The 8,431-nt window shown below is 38.0% G+C and overlaps 1 long non-coding RNA gene across 2 annotated transcripts; it reads left to right on the forward strand.

Annotated features, from left to right (window-relative positions):
• Nucleotides 1-3,528: 3,528 nt before the first annotated feature.
• LOC120651317 lies at nt 3,529-6,935 on the forward strand. 2 transcript variants are annotated; one of them, XR_005666116.1, is made up of 3 exons: nt 3,531-4,031; nt 4,128-4,291; nt 5,287-6,935. It is a non-coding gene; the product is annotated as an uncharacterized LOC120651317 (long non-coding RNA). The 2 variants fall into 2 exon arrangements; XR_005666117.1 differs by lacking the exon at nt 4,128-4,291 and having other exon boundaries at nt 3,529-4,031.
• The last annotated feature ends 1,496 nt before the right edge of the window (nt 6,936-8,431 follow it).

Below are 8,431 nucleotides of genomic sequence, written 5' to 3' on the forward strand. Positions count from 1 at the left end.
GTGAAAAGGATTCTAGAGCTTTCTATTAAATGGAATAAGCTCTATAGAAAATGAGAATAATAGATAGAAAAATCTAGGAAATTGTCAAATATTTAGAAAATCGAGACCCGATCTAATACCAAGTCTGATACAGTTGCATATAGATCTCTAGGTCGTTCCAAACATGCATGCAAATTAATGGCATCACACGAAGATAGGAGTTGGATGCGCTTGCCTCGACATTCAGAGGTGTGGAAGAGGAATTTCCGATTAATTGTCAGGAGCCGCTTGACGATTATCTTTTGTGACTCTGATATCTATCTTTGTGTGACTATATGGCTCTGGGATCGAACTTGAGACCTTTAGAACAAAAATGAAGTGCCCAAACCACTAGGACAAGCATCAGGTTGTGTCATATTAAGGTGTTTTATTTCTTTTTATTAACTGAACAGCAATAAATTCTATAAAACAAACTTGAAAAAAATAAGTGGCACATGGGAGTTGAACTTGAGACCTTTGGAATAAAAGTGAAGCGCGTTGACCACTAGGACAACCATCAGTTTCATATTGTACTAGCATGTTTTATTTCTTTTTATCAGGTGAACTATAATAAATCCTTTAAAACAAACTTGAAAAAAAATGTGACACACAGGGATCGAACCTAAGACCTTTGGAACAAAAGTCAAGTGTGCAAACCACTAGGACAAAAATCGGTTTGTGTTGTGTTAGAGTGTTTCATTTTTTTATTAATAAAACCACAATAAATTTAATAAAACAAACTTGAAAAAATATGTTACGCATGGGGATCGAACCTAAGATCTCTTAAAGTAAAATGCTAAGTCATACCACCACACCACTCCTTACATTGTGATAGAAATAGCAATTTTTCACCTTTTTAAGCAAATACACGTAGATGTAGAATTGAGCCACACAGAAACATCAAGAACATGAATGAACACAAGGTTTTCTCTTTTTAATCAGTAGTCAAAACCTGTAACTAGTTTTTCTCCCTCGTACTAACTCCGAATTTGATGGTTTTTTTCCTAAAATTTTATAAAATCATGCTCTATCAATTTATGGCATTGACTTTGGTCATATCTTCATGTGACAAAATTTGAACAATTCAAATTTTGAATTCCAAAAAATGACAAGTAAAAGCAAGATTTTTTAACACTAAATGATGTCAAATGAATAAGTCATGAATACCAAAGTTTCATAACTCATTAATATGGACAAACTTTATTTAGGTCATTTTGTCATTTTCAAAAGTGGTAATACTATTTAGTAAAAATATTACTATTCTCTAGCATAGTTCCTAGAACTATGTGAGGGGTTTGTGGAATTTGTACTATATGTTATAACCACTTTGTCAAATGGAAAAGTGATCTATATAAAGTTTGCAGATCTTGATGAGTTATGAATATTTGGTATTCGTCTCTTTTTCATTTGATATCATTTGGTGTTCCAAAAACTTGATGCTAGATGCCATTTTTTGAAATTCAAAATTTGGATTTGTCAAACTTTGTCAAATGGAGTAATGACCTAAGTAAGGTTTGTAGATCTTGATGAGTTCTACAACTTTGGTATTGATGACTTTTTCATTTGACATCGTTTAGCGTTCAAAAATCTTGCTCTCAGATGTTTTTTTTGAAATTCAAAATTTTGAGTTATTCAAACTTTGCCACATCTAACGACTCACGACCTAAAATGATAGAGCATGATTTTAGAAAAATTCAGGAAAAAATCATCAAATTTGGAGTTAGTATGAGGGAGAAAGACTAGTTACAAGTTTTAATTAGAGATTAAATGCATGCTCTGGGATCGAACTTGAGACCTTTAGAACAAAAATGAAGTGCCCAAACCACTAGGACAAGCATCAGGTTGTGTCATATTAAGATGTTTTATTTCTTTTTATTAACTGAACAGCAATAAATTCTATAAAACAAACTTGAAAAAATATGTGGCACATGGGAGTTGAACTTGAGACCTTTGGAATAAAAGTGAAGTGCGTTGACCACTAGGACAACCATCAGTTTCATATTGTACTAGCATGTTTTATTTCTTTTTATCAGGTGAACTATAATAAATCCTTTAAAACAAACTTGAAAAAAAATGTGACACACAGGGATCGAACCAAGACCTTTGGAACAAAAGTCAAGTGTGCAAACCACTAGGACAAAAATCGGTTTGTGTTGTGTTAGAGTGTTTCATTTTTTTATTAATAAACCACAATAAATCTAATAAAACAAACTTGAAAAAATATGTTACGCATGGGGATCAAACCTAAGTTCTCTTAAAGTAAAATGCTAAGTCATACCACCACACCACTCCTTACATTGTGATAGAAATAGCAATTTTTCACCTTTTTAAGCAAATATACGTAGATGTAGAATTGAGCCACACAGAAACATCAAGAACATGAATGAACACAAGGTTTTCTCTTTTTAATCAGTAGTTAAAACTTGTAACTAGTTTTTCTCCCTCGTACTAACTCCGAATTTGATGGTTTTTTTCCTAAAATTTTCTAAAATCATGCTCTATCAATTTATGGCGTTGACTTTGGTCATATCTTCATGTGACAAAATTTGAACAATTCAAATTTTGAATTCCAAAAAATGACAAGTAAAAGCAAGATTTTTTTAACACTAAATGATGTCAAATGAATAAGTTATGAATACCAAAGTTTCATAACTCATCAAGATGGACAAACTTTATTTAGGTCATTTTGTCATTTTCAAAAGTGGTAATACTATTTAGTAAAAATATTACTATTCTCTAACATAGTTCCTAGAACTATGTAAGGGGTTTGTGGAATTTGTACTATATGTTATAACCACTTTGTCAAATGGAAAAGTGACCTATATAAAGTTTGCAGATCTTGATGAGTTATGAATATTTGGTATTAATGACTTTTTCATTTGACATCATTTGGTGTTCCAAAAACTTGATGCTAGATGCTATTTTTTTAAATTCAAAATTTGGATTGTTCAAACTTTGTCAAATGGAGTAATGACCTAAGTAAGGTTTGTAGATCTTGATGAGTTATACAACTATGTTATTGACGACTTTTTCATTTGACAGCGTTTAGGGTTCAAAAATCTTGCTCTTAGATGTTTTTTTTGAAATTCAAAATTTTGAGTTATTCAAATTTTGCCACATCTAACGATTCACAACCTAAAATGATAGAGCATGTTTTTAGAAAAATTCAGCAAAAAATATCATCGAATTTGGAGTTAGTATAAGGGAGAAAGACTAGTTATAAGTTTTAATTAGAGATTAAAAAGAAAAATGACCTGTTCATCAAGAACAAGTGACGAACAAGAATAATTTCTCTTTTTCTCTTTTTTTAATGTCTAATTAAAACTTATAACTAGTTTTTCTCCCTTATATTAACTCCAAATTCATGATTTTTTCGTTTGACATCATTTAGTATATTACATATAAAAAATATATTAATGTATATAAGATAATTATTTTTATATGATACTTTATAATGGTGCAATAAATAGTAAATAAAAGAGAATAACGTTAAACGGGCTGAAGTGCATGCCCAACTTCCGTCTATCTCCTATCCAACTATTTTTGAATCGATCCCCAGATGCAGATTGACTGAAAACCCTAGCACTATGTCTCTTGCCTCTAACTGGCGGCTCCTCCTCTGATTTCCCTTCAGCTCCAAACCGCCGCAGCACCCTCCGGCCTCCTCCCGTCTCCTTCCCTAACCCCAGGCGCCTCCTCCCTTCGCATCTGCCGGCCACCGCGTCGTCCCCTCGCACCCTCCTACTCACCCGGCTCCATCCAATTCCAAACCCTAGCCTGTAGCCGCCCCTGCCTCTCCTCGCGAGTCATACAACAACGCAGCCCCTCCAGGCACCTTGCCGCCTGCTAGCCGCAACGCTGCCGCTCCCCACCCGCGGCGCCGGGTGGGCCGCCGCCGCCACGAGGACCCTGGACCGCCGCCACTACGATGGGCCGGCGTGGCGCTCCTCTCCAAGATCGGCCGCCGTTCATCTCGTCCTCAGGCTCTCTCGGTCTCTCCCTCCCTTCCGCAGGTAACGTCGTCGTCCTCAGGCTCTCTCTCTCTCTCCACCTCCCTTCCGCATCTAGATAATGCTCCCCTCATTCCAACGAATTAACTTTGCTTTCAGCCATCCTGGATCAGTCTGACCTTCACTGGCCTGGCATCAGCGTTCATCGGTTATGGTTTCTGTCGGTTTCAGGGGCTGCTGACCCAAGCTAACCCTGTGATGTCAACTGATGTTTCTGCTCAAGATAACAACAGGCATTGCTGCCTTGCTGATCTGATTTGCAGGTTGATGTGTACGCACGGAGAGGGGGGGATTAAACATATCCAATTTCAAGAGGCGATATCATGCGAATTATGTTTTCAGTCAAAAATAGATAATGAATATTTTGCTTTGCAAGGATAGCTACTTGGCCGTGCACTACTAGTTAGCTCTCTACCTTACAAAGCTTTGTTCATTGATCAAACCTGTTACTTTTGTTCTGGTTTCATCAGTACAGCTTCTTGTGATTCAGTCTCTGTACTTGCTGCGAAGCTGTACTACACCTGTTGGTTCTGCATCCTAGTTTTACTGTCATCATGATTATGTGGGAAAACATCTGTGGAGATTGTCGCAATGCTTCGAGATGAACAAGCCATAGCCATATCTTTTTTGTAGTGACCATATACTGATGTTCTGGGTGTTCCACTCTTTGTCTCTTTCAGTATTTTGATGTTGATCACTCCTTTATTTATGGTCTGTTCATCTGGTAGTTGTATTGTTAGTGCACATGGTATCAAGATGACTAGTGCATTATGATGTCTAAAAGCCCACCCTGACTTGTCTGAAAGTGCAACTTTACGCTTTCTTATAATCAATTTGTCAGACATGTCATAATACAGTTCCCTTGCAATCCTGTGAAGTTTATATGTTGATTCCTTGCTTACAATTCACGTAGGTTCCCAAATTTGAAGCCTTTTAGATTTGTGTCTGTTCAATGTTCAGCATGCGATTTTTTTTTCCAAGTCTTCTTATCAAGACCATTAGGCACACCTTGATTCAGACCGCATTTAGAAGAAAGAGGGAGAACATGTGAATAAATAAGCAGTGTCATCATCACTTTATTTATCTGATGGTAGCAGACATTTTTTTTCCAGGCATTTGCCTTTTTTTATTTATTTCTCGTCTCATCATCTTAGCTTATTATTTGAATCTCCACTTGGCCTGCAACTGTTGCATAAGAATATGTTTATTTGACATGTCAGGAATAGAACTGATCAAAAGAATTTATTTCACTGGCCAGGTTTTTGTTGCAGAGGATGAGTGCAAAAGGAAGCACAGGAAGTAGGACAACTGTTTTTTTAATTAGTTTTCTGTTAGAATTGACTGAAAGAAGATATAACATTCAGGGAAAGGTGTCTATCTGTTTCATTTATATCTATCATATGGAACAAATTACTAGAACTCCTTTTTCTATGACGAGTACTGAAAAACAATACTGCTTTCTATGACGAGTACTGAAAAACAATACTGCTAATAAATAGTTCATATTGCATATGTGCAATATAAGTTTCAGAATATTAAGTCATATCCCTATGCTTATTGTTATTAGTTTTGGTGATTAATTCATGCAGGCAAGAAGACAACATGTGCATAATCTGCACAATGCTACAAGATAACTGGACCAACTAGCGCAGCCGCACCGGACATTTCTGTGAGCCCCAATCCTAACATATTTGTTTTACCTGCAATTGAAGTGTTTGACGAAATGCATCCTCAACAGTCAAAAAGATAGCAAGTCAGAAATATGCCTTGAGATCTAGGTAATACTCTCCTCTCCTTCGGTCCCTCTGCTGTCCTGAAACTCTGATATGTTCTTTTAGAGAGTAGAGAGTAGAGATTAGAGAGCACTGAAATGCATCTTACAGTGCGCTGTTCCTGTTGAGATATATGATTTATGAGTGATTATAGATGCGGTCAGTAATTGGGATCTTCGTGGGTGGATTCATGTGGGATAGATTTTGGATAATTCCATTTTCCATTTGTGCTAGTACTCTGGCATGTATTTCAGATGTTGGCAGAAGTCTTGGACAGCTTGGAGTGAGCACCGATAATGTCATTTGTTTGTCGTATTTTTCATTGATATGTATGGATTTTTTTTGGCAAAGTAACTTTTTTCATGTAAAGTTGATATTACGGCGACCTATTCAAATTTGATTCTACTTTAAATTCTAGTAGTAACTTAGAGCATTACTTGCTGTTATGATTTGATAGTAGCCCATTGGATTCACAAATCCTTTTATTGCAAATATTGCCGACTGAAAGTATTTGACATTTTGACAATGTGCTCTTTTCAGGCTGAGGATCATATGCAAGGATCATTGCTAGCCAGTGCTGCACATTTCATTAGCTTCATGTTCACGGAAATACTTCTGTAGCTGATGTATTGGTAGCATTGCTCGAAACAAAATAGATTCAGTTTTTCAGTATCAACTATATGTGTTGGTCTAACGGCATGAAATTGAGTCCATAGATGCAACTATTTTTTTAGAGTTATATCTGCAATGATAAAAGTTAAACATACTTTAGCTACATTCTGATAATTTTATGATTCGCAATGAAACTTTGGTTTGCTACATGCTGTTGTTGCACCCTTTCCATTATTACAGATTATTTGATGCTTAAAAATGTTATTCATTCTTTTCAGGAGACTAGGCCATTTCGAATGGAGCAATCAGGTGATGGGACCTTCTTGAAGTCACCCTTTGCTAATCAAGTGATGGGATCGTCTTGAAGTCACTCTACTATGTGTTCAAACAATATCCTGTTGGAAACTTATTAGTATTTCAGTACTGCTCGTGTGTCCTGGAATTTATCAGTGAATGGTTGAATGTTGTTTCATGAATTATAAATGCATAATTATTATATGATCCTGTATTTTTATGTTTTAAATTATTGCTGCTACAAATATATGAGCATGGCAGAATAGACATGGCGAGCTACAAAACTATGGCAGCAACACCATTCTTTGCAACAGAGAATTCATTTTGGTGGTAATAGAATGTTCCACCTATAACAACCATCTGCGTGGCAATAGAGGACATCATCTATAGCACCGTAATCAACTTCGTGATAATGGAGGGAACCATATATAGCACTCAAACAACTTTCGTGGCAATAGAGAACACCACCTATAGCATCGAAATCAACTTCATGGTAATAGAGGGAACCACATATAGCACCCAAAACACTCTCGTGGCAATAAAGGTGCTCCCCTATAGCAACCACAACTAGAATGAAGCAATACAATACTTTGCAACGCAACATTTTAGGAATTGCAACGCGTTGGGTACGATGCAATTGCATCTCTCACAACAGCAGATGCGTCGCAATATGATAATTTGCAACCAACACAAGCGAGCCTGTAGATGCTAGTTGCAACGCCTCATTGTGTTGTAATAGAAAAACTAATGCAACAAAAAAAGACATGTGTCGCTACAGGCTAATGTAGCGAGACATAGCTGCGTTTTTTTACGAAACAAATTGGTTGCAATTGCAGCTATTGCAACCAAATATGGCATATTGCCAACACATTTCGTGCGTTGTATTAGGGGGAAAATCTAGTAGTGCGACCTCGACTCCGCATAGGAATTCACGCTCACCTCCTTCCTCCGCGCCAATTGGGACATCTTCGCATGGAAACCCTCCGACATGCCAGGCGTACCGAGGGAGGAGGCTGAGCACTCCTTGGGTCTCAACAAGAAGGCATGGCCCGTCAAGCAACGGTTGCGTCGCTTCGCCCAAGATCGGAAGGAGGCTATTAGGGTAGAGGTAACCCGGCTCCTAGCCGCTGGTTTCATCCGAGAAGTCACACATCCAGAATGGCTGGCAAACCCAGTCCTTGTAAAAAAGAAAAAAGGCGAATGGAGAATGTGTGTCGACTATACAGATCTCAACAAACACTGCCCTAAGGACCCCTTCCCTCTCCCACGCATCGACCAGGTTGTTGACTCAACAGCTGGGTGCGCGCTCCTCTCTTTTCTTGATTGCTACTCAGGATACCACCAGATCGCCCTGAAGAAGTCGGATCAAGAGAAGACATCGTTCATCACGCCCTTTGGGGCGTACTGCTACAACACCATGACGTTGGGCCTCAAGAACGCAGGTGCTACCTACCAGAAGGCCATCTAGAAATGCCTCCAGGGGCAGATCGGGCGCAACGCCGAGGCCTATGTAGATGACGTCATCATCAAAACTAGGTCCAATGATCAGTTCATTGCCGACCTACAAGAAACAGTTGAAAATCTCAGGAGATTCAAATGGAAGCTAAACCCCACCAAGTGCGTCTTCGGTGTCCCGGCGGGCAAGCTACTCAGCTTCATCATAAGCAGTCGGGGAATTGAAGCCAACCCAACAAAGATCAATGCTATCAGATTCATGAAGCCACC

This window comes from Panicum virgatum, chromosome 9K (assembly GCF_016808335.1).
Source record: "Panicum virgatum strain AP13 chromosome 9K, P.virgatum_v5, whole genome shotgun sequence".
Taxonomy (NCBI): Eukaryota; Viridiplantae; Streptophyta; class Magnoliopsida; order Poales; family Poaceae; genus Panicum; species Panicum virgatum.